The sequence below is a fragment of the Carettochelys insculpta genome, chromosome 28 (assembly GCF_033958435.1).
Source record: "Carettochelys insculpta isolate YL-2023 chromosome 28, ASM3395843v1, whole genome shotgun sequence".
Taxonomy (NCBI): Eukaryota; Metazoa; Chordata; order Testudines; family Carettochelyidae; genus Carettochelys; species Carettochelys insculpta.
In genome coordinates this window covers 2,543,080-2,558,209 of record NC_134164.1, presented here as the reverse complement: position 1 = coordinate 2,558,209, position 15,130 = coordinate 2,543,080, and the positions used below count along the sequence as shown (strand labels likewise).

Sequence of the window (15,130 nt, the reverse complement as noted above, 5' to 3'; positions counted from 1 at the left end):
AGCTTGGCAGCATTTGCCTTTGGCGGTTTATTTTTCTGGCTCCCAGAGCTGCTCTAAGTGCTCGTTTGGCCGGGGATTCTCGGCCAGGGCTTGGCCTTGACACTCGCAGAGCTGGCACCAGGGCTGGGCAGAGCCAAGCAACAGGACACAGCATATTCTGGAAGAACCCACAGCAAGCTGGGTCTCACTTCGCTGAGCCACGGGCCTGCTCACTGGGCCCAACCTCCACCATGCCGCAGCAGCCAGCTGGTAACCACAGGCCTCGGGGGGGCTGATGATTTTCCAAGAGCCTTGAATTTTAAGGGCGTCCTGCCTAAGACACCAGGCTCAGCAGTGATCTCCTGAAATACCACATAGCCACAGGTCTAAGCAAAACCCAGGGACTTAGCCAGGGCTCCCTCCAGCATTCCCTCTAAGGGTTTCCCTCCATGCGCAGAATAAATTTTGTTATGTGCACCCGATTATGGGTGGATGTGCACCACCAATAGACACATGCACTGCCAGCTGTGGGCACTCTGCTCATCAGCTGGGCAGCACCTGAATCTCTCCAGGGTAGCGGCCAACGTGCCCGCTAATATTTTCCATCCCTGTGCAGAATAAATTTTATAATATGCACAGACACGCACCACCCCTAGAAACGCAGGCTGCTGGCTGTGGGCGCTTTGCTAATTGCTGGGCAGCCACCCACACACTCAGCTTACAGGGAACACTGATTCCAGCTAACTTTTTCCATCCATGGGCAGAATAAATTTTGTTATGTGCACAGAGGCCTGTGCAGATGCAGAGTACAGCGGAAACACGGGCTGCTGGCTCTGTGTGCTCTGCCAGTCAGCTGGGTGCCATTTGAATCTCTGTTGGGCAGCCGCCCAAGCGCTCAGCTGAGAGGGAACACTGGGCTCTCCCTCCCTTCTCAGAGATGCAGCCCTTCTGGAGGGGCTCCACTTGGCCACCCAGAGCCAGGGGCGTCTTTGGAAAAATCCCAGCCAGACTCAGCTGTGTGGGCAGTTGCCGGGCTGGGGAGTGGCGCAGGTATATCATGAGCAGGGGATTTCAGAGCCAGCAGGATGGGCAGCTGTTGCCAGGTGCAGGCAGGGGCGTGCCTGGAAGGGGGGGACCCTCTGCAAGGCCATCTACGGCTTGGTGACCCATCTCTGCAGCGCATGGGGAGATACCAGCAGCAGGCACGTGCAGCTGAAAAGCCCGTGCCGGGGACCCCTGTCAGAGGCCGGCTGGAAGAATGCAGCTTTTGTCTCCCCGCTGAGCTGCCTTTGAACCTCTGCAGGAACCAGGGGAACTCAGCTGCTGGGGATGCGAACGAACGAGCAGTTCAAAATAAGAGCACAGCCAGGCGGCCATGTTGGCATCTTGCTACGGCGGGGAGGCCGAGCCGGGCCGGGCCTCTGACAAAGGGGGCTTTCGAGCGTGCGCGTGGGGAGGGAGCAGGGGCTGGAATCTAGGGCAGGCAGATGGCTGTGGGCAGAGAGGCTCCCTGGGGACAGGCGAGGTGGGCACCAGCGGCCGCGGAGCTGCCGCCTGCCTGGAGCCTGGCCCCCGACCCCCTCCCTCCGTGGGGGATGGAGCAGCGCCATGTTCTGCTTTTCCGGCTTCCTGGGCGCACGGCATAGGTGGGCGCTCCTTGGCTCCAGGCAGCAGCAAGAGCCGGGCGTGGCCCTGGGCACACACCTCTGTGCTCTGCCTCCCCACTGGTGCCCACGTGGCTTTCGGGGACAGCTGCTAGGAAACGCCCTCGGCTTGCAGCAGTGCATGCTTCCCCCACCTCCAGCCCCAGAAGCATCACCTCCCCCACAGGCCAGGTCTCCAAGCACCTGCCCGCCCCAGCAGGAGAACTTGGGGCCCATGGGGGCTAGGATCATTTACACCGGATGAGGACGTGCTCCTCCCTTCCTGCATCCAGGAGCTCAGACGCTCCCTGGGCAGAGTCGCGGCAGCCGGCCTGTCCCAGCCTCTCAGCTGCTAGGGCTTCTGCTTCTGAACTGCCACCCCGGTCCCATCCAGGGCTCCCTGTAAGCTGAGCACGCGGGCGGCCGCCCAGGAGGGATTCCAGTGCCGCCCCGGTGACGAGCAGAGCACCCACAGCCAGCAGCCTGTGTTTCTGTGGTAGATGCGCATCCAGATGGGCTCAGTGCACATAACATTTATTCCACACATGGATGGAAAAAATTACAAGCTGCCTGTGCAGCAGGGGGGAGGAGGGGGAAGATTGGGCAGCACTTCTTGAAGCTGGGTGAAAGTCAGCCTGATGAGATGACAAGCATCTTCTGCCCCAGGCTGCACGAAACGCACCTCCCTGGCAGGCGCGTGACCAGCGATGCTGCGGTCCAGCCACCCTCCGAGGACAAGACCAGCTGCCGTGGTTCACCAGGAGGCTTTTACAGGCTACGCCACACAAACAGGAGGTAATAAGAACACAGGGCTTGCAGGCTCACCCGGCCCTCCTGGCTAGTCCTGCCATGGCACAGGTAGCCTTGGTTCATCAGCTAGCAGAGATCTATGCCAGCAGGAGCCAGCCAGAGCGGCAATGCCCGGGTGAGGAGGCTGGCTTGGTTTGTTGTTAAATTGGGCCTGGGCTGCGTTGCAGCTAGCTTCTGCAGGGCGGCTCAGGGAAGGCAGGAGAAGGTGCTCGTGGTTTCTGCTTGGCTCTGACTTTAGGACCATCTGTGAGCAGGGAGAGCTGCACCGTGACTTTCACCACAATAGCTTTTCTCCAAACTCTGCATTAGGCATTGGAGGTGAATAGGAACGGCAGAAAAGTGCTTCCCGGCCCCTTCGCAGCTCAGTCGTCCGTCTGTTACATCGTCCCCTTTCCCTCAGGTCTCCCGCTGGCCCCACTATCATCTGTTCCAGGAACACTCTGGCCAGTAGAGCGACCAGAGGTGGTGCCTGCAGATGGGACTGATGGATACATCGTGCCATTCCTGGCACAGTGGTTGCAAACGGCTTCCTGGCAGCAGCACTTTGCAGCGGCTTTTGGCTTCCCAGCCAGGCACAAGCAGAATTAATTCCTAGCATCAAAGTGGGGAAAACCCCTGCTCTTTGAGGCGGTGGGAGAACAGGAAGAGGACCCCTCTCAGGGCTGGTTTTCAACATAATAAAACAGCCATAAAGAGGGCACAGGGCAAATGGACACCTCTAAGGGCTCAGCCACTGCCCCCATAGGTGAAGGGACCCCCAATCCTATGGTGCCAAGGCTGGTGGTCCCCCTGCCTAGCTTGCTACGTGCATCACTGCCTGCAAGGGGGCAGCAGGCCAAGCAGCTGGGGGGAAGGCCCCGTTGCACTGCAGATGGATGCCTTGACACCATTGCAGGGAAGGATGTGGGCAGGGGGAGGTAGGGCCTAGCCCAGGCCTGTGCCAGGGCCATGCTGGATCCTAAAAACCCCTGAGCAGGGCCAGCACCAGCCCTTGCCCAGGGGAGAGCAAATCCACCTTTGCTGGGCGCATGGCCCTGTCCTACACATGAGCTGTCAGAGCCATCTCACACCTCTCCTCTCTCGGCCCCTGCCATCTGTGCCCGCTCTGCAAGCAGGGGGGCTGAACCCAGCACCAGCACCAGCACCAGCACCAGGCTCCAAGCAGCAAATCAAATCCTAGGGTACAAAGTTAGCAGCCTGGGAGAGAGTCTGGCAGATCCTTCAATGGGCCCTTTGTTCCCAGGGACGATGCCTGGCCATGGGGCTGGAGCCCCAGGGAGCTGAGGCCTGGGCAGTGGGAGATACTGAGCCACAGGCTCCCAGCCCAGCTTGCAGAAGGCAGCAGTATGGAAGGGGACATGGCTTGCTCCATGCCGAGCCAGCACAACCCCCCAGCCCCAGAGGAGCCAGGCCACAAAACAGCTCCAGTAGCGCAGGGAGGGCAGGGCCAGGCCCTGAGCAGCCAGAGGCTCCCTCCTGCCAGCGAGGCACCCCCAAAGGAGGAGACCCCTTGACTGTGCTTGCCCATAGTGAGGCCTAGGGGGCTGGGGGGAGGTTCCCTGCTGGGTCTGTGCAGCTCCTGGCACGGCAGAGCTCTCTGCACACCCACAAGCCAGGTACTTAATACCCTGCCCTTCGGGGGCCAGGCCTGCCCGATATTAGGGGCGCTCAGCTCAATCCGCACCCTGCTGCCCCAGACCGAAGCCCTTTGCCCTCCTCAGGGCCTCGGCTGCCCCAGCTCTGCCCCCGGGCCAGCGCTGCAGAGTCTGAGAGCTGGGTAGTGCGGGCTCCTGGCTGGGGGTTCAGCCAGGACCCCTCAGGGCCGTCCTGGGCTTTGGCCATGGAAAACATCAGCCCAGGAGAAAGGGGAGGGGCGTGACATGATGGGGGCCTTTGCCTCATCCCCTTCCTGGCAGACAAGTCTTCCCGCCCACAGCCGGCGCTCTCCCCATTCTGTCACTCCTGGGGCTTTGATCTGCCGCAGCCGAGGCGTTCTTCCAGCCAGCCTCTGACAGGGCTCCCCGGCACTGCCAGGCTGGGGAACAGCTCAGCGCTGAAACGGCACCGGAGCCGAGCCAGCGGCTGGGCCAGGGCTGCGGCTGGCACCACCCAAGGGTGCAGGGACAAAAGGAAGCTGCTGGCGGCTGCCCTGAGGTGGGAGCTGCCCCCTGCAGGAACAGCTGCAGTACCCAGGAGGGTCAGGGCAGGGCAGGGCGGCTGGAGGTGAGGGGTGACAGCCTGAGGGCGGGTGATTCCTGGAGCCCCCTGGCAGGGGTTCACTGGGGCAGGCAGGCAGGCGCCATGCTGCGCAGAGGGGAAGAGGAAAAGGAGGCAGCAGCCATGTCAGGGACAAGTGAGGAGGCAGAACCTCAGAAGCCCGACTGCAGCCTGGGGTCACGCTGCGAGTGAGGCAGGTTGGCAGAGGCGGGGGGCGGTCTGGACATTAGCTTGCAGCCAGGATTTCCAAAGGGGCAGGAGGGATTGCGGCTCCCAACTCCCCCAGGCTTCCCAGGGGATGCTGGCTCTGGCCCCCATCCAACAGCAGAGAAGACTCCAGCTCAGTCCCACACGCTGGGGTGACGCCACTACCAGCCCAGGGCCCTGCCCAGGCTCTGGAACCCAGAGCCACCCCTGGCAGGGGCTGAGCACTCACATCCCCCCAGCCAGGGGCTCCACACAGCTGCTCCTGCATGGGGCCAGGAGGCAGCATGCACGTCCATTAGGAGGCGGGCAGCAGATGTACATCCCCACAGGTGGCAGGCTGGCCTCAGCATCACCCCTGGAGGAGGGAGGGCTCTGCCCCAGGGCATGTGGTGGGTTGGACCCAGGAGAACTGATTTGCAGACAGGCAGACGGCTCCTCTCCCCCCACAGGCCCTCCTGTTGCTACCATCACATCCTCTGTTCTTGAGTGGGTTGGCACAGAACAGGTGTTGTACAGAGACAGGAAAACCTCACACCAGAGGCCAGCCTGGCCAGATTTGGGTACCCACCCTGGGCTGGAACGGCCCTTGCCCAGCCCACAGCGCCAGGTAAGACCTTTCTTGGGGCAGAGGACAAGACCCATCCTCACACGCTGGCAGGGCTCCCCTTCTGGTCCCGCCTTGGCCCCTCTCCTACAGGGACCCGGGTCTCCTGTGGCCAGAGAATCCCCCACACTCGCTCTCATGCCCGTGGGCCAGCCCCTGCTGCAGGAGTCATGTTCTCAGCAGAGCCCTACGTGCCCTTCCTACTTCAGGCCACAGCACATACATAGAATTGAACTTCCAGGTTTGGGGTGAGGGGAGCAGCCCACCCCGGCCAACAGGAGGGCAGGAGACTTCAATTGCTGCAGGGACCCCTCTCCACCACCATCCAGACGGGACTCCACTGCCATCCCCCTCCCAGCAGCTGAGCAAGAGGATGCCACGTTGCCCAGGCAACAGCAGTTCCTGGTGCTACCGATGCAGCTCCAGCGTGGCCAGTTCACGCTGCCAGCAGTTGCAGAGAAGGGGCAGGAGATGGCGCAGGAGGCCTGGCTGAGAATGCCCCGACCCCCCCAGCCTCACTTCTGCCCCAGGAATGCAGCCCTTGGCCAGCTGCAGGTTTCTCATGAGCAGGGTCTTCCTCCCCCTGTGCCTTCACCTGCCCCTCCACCCCCATGCAACCTCCTGGGCCTGGGCCGGCCTTGCACCAGCTCTGGAATAACCTTTAACTTGTCCTGAGCCCTTTGCAGCCACCAGCACCAGTTAGCCAAGTGATGCTGTTATATGCCCCGGAGACCTCACCCCCCAGCCAGGAGCCAGCAGCACCCACCCCCCACCTCCCTCTCCTGACTCAGGCTTCTCCATTACGACCTACCTCCCTTCAGCCACTGTGCTTTCCCCCCCCCTCACCCCCACTGCTGGATGAACCTTCCCCCAACCTGCAGTCCCCAGCCCATGCCAGCAGGTGCCCCCTCCTGATGCTTGAACTGATGGCTTTCCCCCATGCCCAATACCCCTCCTGTTCCCTGCAGGCCAGCAAAGTCAGGTGCTTGAGAGTGGGGGGAATGGCTTGCCAGCTCTGCTGGGGGTCTCACAGCTTCAGGGCAAGGCTGAGGTGTAAAGTGACAGGCCTGGTCAGCGTGAGGGCTCCCTGCATGGCTCAGGGGTGCTGGCTGCTTTCTGGTGGACACCAGGCCCTGGCTTTGCTGGCTGAAGGGAAAGCCAGGCCCTGGCAATGCACGGAGGCCCTCTCTCTTCCGTGCTTGGCTTTGCCCCATCATCCATTCCCAGCCCCCAACCCTTCAGCACCCTCTGAGAACACCTGTTCTCACACACCCCCAAGCCCTTCGGGCCCTCTCACGCCAGAGCTGCAGCGCCTGGGGAAAATGCAACAGGCAAGTGTGCTGCTGAGCATGTGGGGCTGGAGAAAGAACCAGAGATGCTGTGGGGCCTTCCTGGGAGCAGACACAGCCCTGTGAAAGAAGCAGCTCTCCCAGCTGAAGGCAAACCACCCCTTGTCCATCCCCAGCATCCAACACTAAGCAGCTCCAAGGACATCTTGAGAGAAAGAAACAGGGTTCAGGCTGCTTTAGTTTAAGGGGCAGCCCTCCCCCAAAGGCTGCAACCCCTACCCACACCGTAAGAGCCACATCTCTAAGGAAGGGTGCCTCTAAGGCCACCCAAGGGTATCTGAAGACCAGACAGCCTATTTTAGGGAAAAGACCCTATGTTGAAGCTGCAGCCTCATGCAGAGGGCAGGGCCCCGTAGGGTCTTTGCAGGCAGCAGCACCGCTAAGGGGATGGGCCACACAGCATCTTCCAAAGCTGATACTCAGGAGATCTGGGAACAAAAACAACATCAGCCATCGCTAACAAGCTGGTGCAGGTGGCAATTTCCACTGAACAAGCAGAGAGCTTCCCCTCTGCCGCTCAGGCTGACAAAAGCTACTGCCTCAGAGCAGCTGGCTGGGCCCCGTGTGCTGGGTCTGCTGTGGACAGCCCCAAACCAGACAGCACAAGGGGCAGGGCCCTGGAGGAGGCCAGGTCATGTCCCATCCAGCATCCTGCGACCCCACAGCAAGTGCCCAGGGCATCAGGGAGAGAGAGAGACCTGGAAGAGTCTTACCTCCATGTGCTGAGCATGTATCTTGGGGGAGGGAAGTTGGACAGAACAGCAGGCAGCCACATAACCCAGGTGGTGTGGCACAGTGCCCTTCCAAGGGTCACATGCAGAGCCAGGAGCCAGCTAGACCCCTCCTAACAGGCCGGTTGATTTACAGCTCCTGCCATAAAAGGGAATTCACAACTTTGGTATGAAACAAATCCCACGCTGGGTGGGAGGGTTTACAGCACCCCACTGGACGGGGTTCTTGGCAGGGCCAGAAATAGCCAAAGACAATCTGTGAAACAACATTTTATTTCAAATCTGCCCCCGCCCCCCCCAAACAAAACCACATTGTTCAAATGGACAATAAAAAGGAGTTACAAACACAAAAGTCTGAGGTCTCCCTCATTGACAATTTACAAAAAAAAAAAATTCAGAATTTTACACCAGCTTCCTGGACAAGATCTGCAGCAGTTACTAATGCTTCCATACGAGAGGCCAAACATGCCTATTAATACAATATATACAGACAAACTGCTTCTGGAACTAATCCACAGACATCCCCTGCTTCCCTCCCACCCCAAAAATAACCAAACACAAAGTGCATTTGTTATGTTTATATCAAAAAATGTCTCTTTAAGATTGGCCTGCAAGTCTGTTCACCATTTAGTAACTTTTTATATAGCTATGAAAATAAATTATACAGCAACCATTTTAATAAATTAAGCAAAAAATACCAACAAATTAAGCAAAGCTGCATTCCTGCTGGAGGGTGGTTAAAGAGGTCTGGGCTTGGAAACAATTCAGAGGAGAAGCTTTATCCACTTCCTTACAACATGCTCCACAGAGATCTGGATTGCCTAGAGTCAGTATCTGAGCTATGCAAGAATTCTGCATGCTACTTGGGTCGAAATTCAGACAGTACAGTAGATATTTGCCTACATTAAGCTACATTTATTTTAGAGATCAGAGGCTGCAAGTCCAGTGTTCGTTTTGTTGAAGGTTTGCAGGTTTCAAAGAATGATGTGCAAAACCACACAGAGGGGCCTGGCCCCTTTGTTTGCCTTAAGGCTTGGAAGTTCCCCCCCGCTTCCTTTTCAGGGAGTGTGCCAGTTTGCCACCATTTTTCCTGATTAGCACCTAGTTTTCTTCACCCCAAAGCACTAACAGGAAGCCTCTTCAGCCCCATCCTATGACTGGGGAATCTCACTGCAGCAAGACAGAGAGAGAACACATGGCAGGAGTGAGCTACCCTCCTGGGACTCAGATTCGAGCTTTGTGGCTCGTCTGTCCCGTGTTACCTGGAAGAGGCTCTGAAACAAGGACTGTGGCGTCAGCTGCCAGCCAAGCGACACTGATTGAAAGGGAAGACCTTTCCAGCCAGGGCATTTCCCAAAAGCCTCCTCTGAAGCACTTTGTTGGTTTAGAGTTGAGTGGAAAGCGGTGACAGCTGGATGCGCATCCGAGACCCGCCAACAGCAAGGGCCAGACCCGACAGTGATTTGAATGCCCTTCTTCTGGCAGAAGAGTGAACACTAGAGGGCAGGACTGCGTTGGCTGTGTGCAGACCAGGCCTGACCCTCAGAAAAAGACAAGAGCATGCGAGCAGCGCTACAGGGCCTCTACGAGAAGGCTGATTAAGCCATTGAAAATGAGCAGATTCCTTATGCACTTGGGCAGCTGGCACCCAGTTACAGCTGGGGGAAAGCAGGAAGGGAGCGACACCCATGATGAACAGCCCGTCAGAGGAGACCCTTACCAGAAGTGACACCCAGGCCCAGGCATACTGAATTCACTGCAGGTTCCAGGTTTGAAGACAGCCAAATACGTGAAACACCATTTGCTATAGAGCTCCCCACCTCTGGAGGAGAAATGCTGCCAGAAGAGGTCTTCAAAATTCCTACAGTGTTAGAGAGACTTAACATGGGGAATCCCCAGAGTTCAAGCCTGTGTCCGTGCTTTGGCTCCACAGCAGACAGAGAATTCCTCAAACAAATGGTTCAGTAGGGAAATGCCTGCATTGTCCCTGGAGGAAGACTACATTCTCCCCTGTTCCTGCCCTGGCACAGAGTGCCTTTCATATCAGGTCCTTCTTGCAAGCAAATGGCATCGGCTGCTCAGGTTAACAGTTGCCTTTTTTCCCCCCCCTTTACGAAAAAACAGTTCACTCCCTGGGAGCGCGTCAGGTCACCTCACGATCCGTAGACATTGCTGCAGTGACAAGAAAGATTGTGACAGTTGGAACAGGACAAATGTGGGTGTTTGAACTAGCTAATTTCAAAAGGGACCTTGTCAACCTGAAATAAGATAGGTTTGACTGGAACTTCTGTGCCAGCTATAACTACAAAGGCTAGCATGCTCAGAAAGCTCATGCAAGAGATTCCTTCTCAGTTTAACTTGTGCATCTAACAGCATGTTATAAAAAGTCCATTTCATGGTCCAGTAGTCAAACCCCCGCTCTCTAAATTAGAGCCGCAGGGGCCCCTCTGAGCCATCTCATGCAGTGGCCTGCTATCCCAGGCAAACCCAGCATATAATCCTATTTATAAAATCAAACTTCCTTGTCCTTAAAGGAATCAGAGATCAGGACATGAAGGGATGCTCTGAAGTAACCTCAAGAGTGTTCCTTTAGACATAGATAAGTCCAGTAGATGACAAGGAAAAAAACTCCCACAGGGATAAGAGTTGAAAGGAACATTTCACATGTGGATGGGGAAATCACAGAAAGTGAGGACCAAGAACAGGCCCAAGGGATACTCCAAACAGGCAGCGGAATGGTTAGGCAGTATGTTAACCTCCCTTCACGCGGCTATGCCAGAGAAGTGTGGGAGCAGGGCAGGTGGGTAGCAACCTGTTTCCCTTACACAGGGGTGTAGCCATGTCACTGCTACACCTGCCCACATTCAGCACAGATCAATAAAAGGCCCTTGAACAAAAAAAAGCTAGACATGCTGCGAATTAGCTTATTTCAAGATGTAGCACAGACTCCTGCAAGCCCATGGTAACAATCTGGCAGCATTTCCTATTGCTGAAGGCAACTAAAGTTGAGCCGTACAAATTATACTTTCAGAGTAATTTGCTGACAGGTTCATTTCCCAGTGCAAAAGGACAGGCTCGTAAAATCATGACAAGCCTCTGACTCTTCCAAGGGGTTTTCAGGATGTCTGTTGGTCGGACTTAAACTGAGGCACTTCTGATGCTCAGTAGCAGAAAGTGCTACATTCCATACCAAGGAATCCCTGGCACCAGGCAGAGAAAATAAAGCAAGCCCAGTCAGCAGCTCAAGGATACAAGCCACAGCGCTCATTAGCCAACCACCATCTGGCTAGAAGGCTTGCCCACTGCAGCATTCAAGTTTCAAGTTCCAGCAGAAATGGCCAAACAGTCCCCGGGGGGAGGGGGATCCTTTTCAAGGAGGATTACAGCAGACCAAATATGGACACAACAGCATGACAGAAAGTTACGCTGTTTCTTTGACTGCTCCAGAAGTTTCATGTACCTGACCTGCCCTGGGACTAAATGGCTCAGCAGGGTCAAGTCCTCAGTAGTTGCACAGGGCGTAAAAAGGGAGAAGGAAGTGGAGAATTACAACATGCCAGGGAAGGAAGAGCTCAGAATAGCTGAGATCAGTATTTCTTTTTAAGCCAGCCAATCCTGGGGTAGGGGTTTGTGTGTTTTAATTCCACCTCCACAAAAAAAAAAATCACCCCCCCCACCCCCCAAATCAGGCCGCACCATTTAGGGAGAGACGCTCTCTCCATAGATTTCAATGTTTGGCCATTCCATATGGCTCTTCTCTTCCTTCCCCAGCCTATTGAAACTTTCCACCTGCCTGCTCCAAAGCCAGTATCAAATTTGACATGAGTCTATCTGCCCAAGAAAGAAGTGCCCCTCCCCACCCCCCGCAGGCAGTGGGGGATGTGTTTGGGAAACAGCACAGACATCTTGCCAACTTAGGAGAGGTAGGTTTGCACTCCCGCTCTCTTTATGGGCAGATCTGCCAGACCCAAGTTGCTTGTAGGTGTGCCACACAGCTAGTGGAAAACAAGGGACCATGTGAATCCAACAGCCAAGCCCCTCTGCAGTCTGCATTGCTCCCCCTTCCAGTGCCTTGCAGAAACGCCCAGTTAGAGAGAAGGGAAAGAAGGTTAACGAGCTGTTAAGTGGATAGACCTTTTGGAGGTGTCAGACCCTCCTTTGCAGTCACTCTCCAGAAGCAGATTTTTTCCAGTGTATGAATTTGCCAGGGGTGGAATATTTAGCTTCTCCACGATGAGCTGTAACAAGGCTGGAGGGGCCCTACATGGAGGGCTTGCTCTCACACGCAGGCAACCTCCCACTGCACAGGAAAATGCACTGTCTTCTGCAGCCGAGCAGCACAGCTGGATTTTCCAGCTTCAGAGCTTTTGTTCCAACTTGCTGCGATTGCCTTGATCTTTGCCAGGCCCATGATAGGTGAACTGCCAATCTCCAGCTGGGGCAGGGAACCTAGGAGTTTGAGATTAAATGTGGAGGCCTTGCAGGTGGTGCTCAGGATCCCAGATTTCACAAGAGAACAAAATATATACTAAAGCCCCATCTGGAACTTCACCTACACTGCCAAAAAAATTAAGTGTCTCAGAGCCGAGGGCAACTGGCTCTGGCTCACCCTATGGGGCTAAAAACAGTAGCCCAGACTTTCCTGCTGGGACTCTGAAACTGGGCTGGTAAGGTGCTTTTGGAACCTGGGCTCCAGCTACAGAAATGTCTACACGGGTTCTTTTAGAGCCATAGCATGAGCTGTTAAATGCCAACCCATGCTCTGAAACACGCTCTCGTGGAGGGGGCTGGGACAGAAGTGAAGATAGGGGATCAATACCCGCTTAGAGTGGCCATTGAGGGTATTGATCCCTTATCTGCTACCCCCTGCCCTGGGATGCAGATTCAGCAGTGGGCTTTTTCAGATGAGGTATTTCTAGCAATTGCTGAAGCCTGTTGAGGGTTTCATCTGGCAGTTAAGATGCACTCTTAATACAAGATGGGGGCGGTTAGATGTGAAAAAATCCTGCCTCCAGCACCCGTCTCTAAGAGCTTTTCACAGAGATGCAGATTCACAAGCAAGGCAGCTTTAAAAAGACTCCCATGCTGCTCCCTCCAGCCTCAGTTAGGTAGGTCATTTATTAAGGAAGGCATGACTCCTAAGGGCTCACGAACTGCTGCAGCCAAGACAGGGCGACACTGACCTCAGCAAAAGGACTGCCAGTTTAGAAGACAGCATCAGACAAACATCACAACTTCCAGAGCCCCATGCTGTGGGTAGGGGTGGCATGCAGCAGTCACATGGAGAGGAATTCTCATCTTAAATATACAGGGTGCAAGATCCCACCTCAGAAAGGTCTTGTCCCCTCAGAAGCCATGTGGCAAATGCAGAAGTGACACTTTAGCTCTCCTGTTATTGGTCCAAGCAGCAGGAATTGCTGAGGGCTGCATTACTCAGATCCTCCTGTTCTAGTTCTTCACCAGAAAGGGGAGAAACAGAGCATCCAAGTCCCAGGAAGATCATGGAGCTGTCTCCAAGCATGCTTGGGTTTGCCTTTTCTCATGAATCATCCCACCCCAACCTTGGGGGGTGGGGAGAAGGGAGGGTCAAAAATTTGTTCCCATCTGAGTCTCAAAAGATGTCCCACAACAGCCTCAGCAATTAGGGGTCTGGATTCTATATGGCTCCGTTTACTAAAGAGCTTTTGGGACTAGCCAGTGCAAAGGCCATAACAGATGCCCCATGGCTCTGTAAGGCTGCAATTGCTTCCGTGAGGCCAGAATGCCATTGGTTCAGGGATTGCTGGAATTTAGACAAATGAGAGCAACAGCCTTCCCAGGCTCCAGAGCTACCCCAGGTGCAATTGTAAAGGACTCTTGGGCTTCATCTTCTGGCATTAGCTGACAGCCTCTTGCCTCCAAATGCTATGAGCTATTCTACTGGCAGAAGGTGTCAGCAAACTGGAACAGAGGGCACACTGGTGCCCTCCTGGGGAAGATGTGAGCAAGCAGGACCCCCCTCCTGCAAGCTGGAGCAGAACTCCAGCTCCTCAATACTAGGTTTAGCTTTAGCTCAGTCTCCTAGAAAGACCAGGCTGTACATGGCTGTACACTGTTTGGAGCACAACTGCCCCCCGCCTCCCCATTACTCTACAGAGCTGCACATGAATCTGGCTCAGTTTGCTTCCCAGCAGCTCTCTGGTGGCAGCCACATGGATGGCAGCTAAAGAGCAGTTTTCCCAGGATGGCTGGAGGGGACGATCTTGCTGGCAGATCTTTCTCTTCCCTCATGCTTGGCTCTGCTGTGTAAAAATCTAGCTGCTCCTAAGACAGGATGTCCCAAGCTGAGAAATGGAAACATCAAAAATAAAAAAAAACTTAAAATATCAATAGCACGGTGACGTTCTGCGGCCCGCGAGGAGTCTGGGATCCAGCTCACTTGCTGACCGAGGGCCCATCCCCCAGCCAGGAGCCACAGCTCCAGCTTCCATTCTGCTGTGCTTCTCAGGAGTCCCGAATCCTCTTCGCAGGGCAAAAGAGCTTGTGAGCAGAAGTCACAACTGCAGAGGTGGGCTTCCCCTTCTCGCGCCTCCTGTATGCCATAGCTTTGCTTATGCTCCTCGCTACAGGATCTTAGCAAGCCAATTCCTAATTGGAGAGATGAGAGTAAGAATTAGTCAGCCTGTTTCACATGGAAGATCCCAGTGCAGATCAGATACACCCAAAGGAGAGCTGGGCTGAGGTATGGGGGGGCAAAGGGGAGCGCAGAACAGTCCTATGGACAGATCCAGCAATGGAGGTGGGGGTAAGTGAAAGAGGAAACAGCTCCTCCAGTCAAAGCGGGGGGCACCATTCCTTGGCAAAACTTGGAACAGTTAATGGCTCATTCTTGTAACCACTTGGACACGAACAGAATGCCTCACTCGTGGCTGCCAGGGCTTAGATTACAAGTAACTGTCTCCTGAGCTAGAGCCCAGCAGGGAATCACCAGCGTTCTGCCCATCTCATCTCTAGCTCTCCTTTGATCTTTAGAGAGAAGGCAGACACCAACCTCACACTCACTGCATTCATAAGGCAACTGGTCCAGACTGAGCACACTCTGCATTTGCTTTGAGAGCACAGTGAGAAGCCCTTAGCCAGCACCTTCCAACCCTGGCTCCTTAGCCGGTTATCTATTTACAAAACCAGGATATATGCAAGCGTACTTGCTATGCCATTTTCTAAAGCCCTGATGTGCTTATGAGGTCACATTAGACAGCATCAAAAGCCTAATTAAAGCCATGCTATCTGCTGCTTCTTGCCCATGCAAAAGGCTTCTTACCCTGTCCAAAACAGGATATTAAGTGGTGTGACATTTGTTCTTGACAAATCTATGCTGTTACTTTTAGTTTTTTGCTGGGTGCTTACAAAATAGTTCATTCCATTACTTTTCCAGGTACCAAATGTTAAGCTGGCCAGTGTATGCTGCCTTGTGTTGCCCTTTTCCTGTTCTGTGAGGTCTCTTGTCCTTCGTGAGTTCTCAGGTAGTAGCTAATGGCTCAGAGATCTAGTTATTAAGAATTCTAAGCTGTCTTGAAGCCAGCAGGGCCTGGTGGAAGATGTCTGATTTAC

At 55.0% G+C, this 15,130-nt stretch overlaps 1 protein-coding gene across 4 annotated transcripts in view; it reads right to left on the bottom strand.

Moving 5' to 3' along the window:
- Positions 1-7,837: 7,837 nt before the first annotated feature.
- Positions 7,838-15,130, bottom strand: part of SOCS7 (suppressor of cytokine signaling 7) — a 30,258-nt gene continuing 22,965 nt past the window's right edge. For all 4 annotated transcript variants that reach the window (XM_074979169.1, XM_074979172.1, XM_074979171.1 and 1 more), the window contains one exon: positions 7,838-14,167. The gene's annotated coding sequence lies outside the window, so the exon portion shown is untranslated. The remainder of the gene's footprint in view (positions 14,168-15,130) is intronic.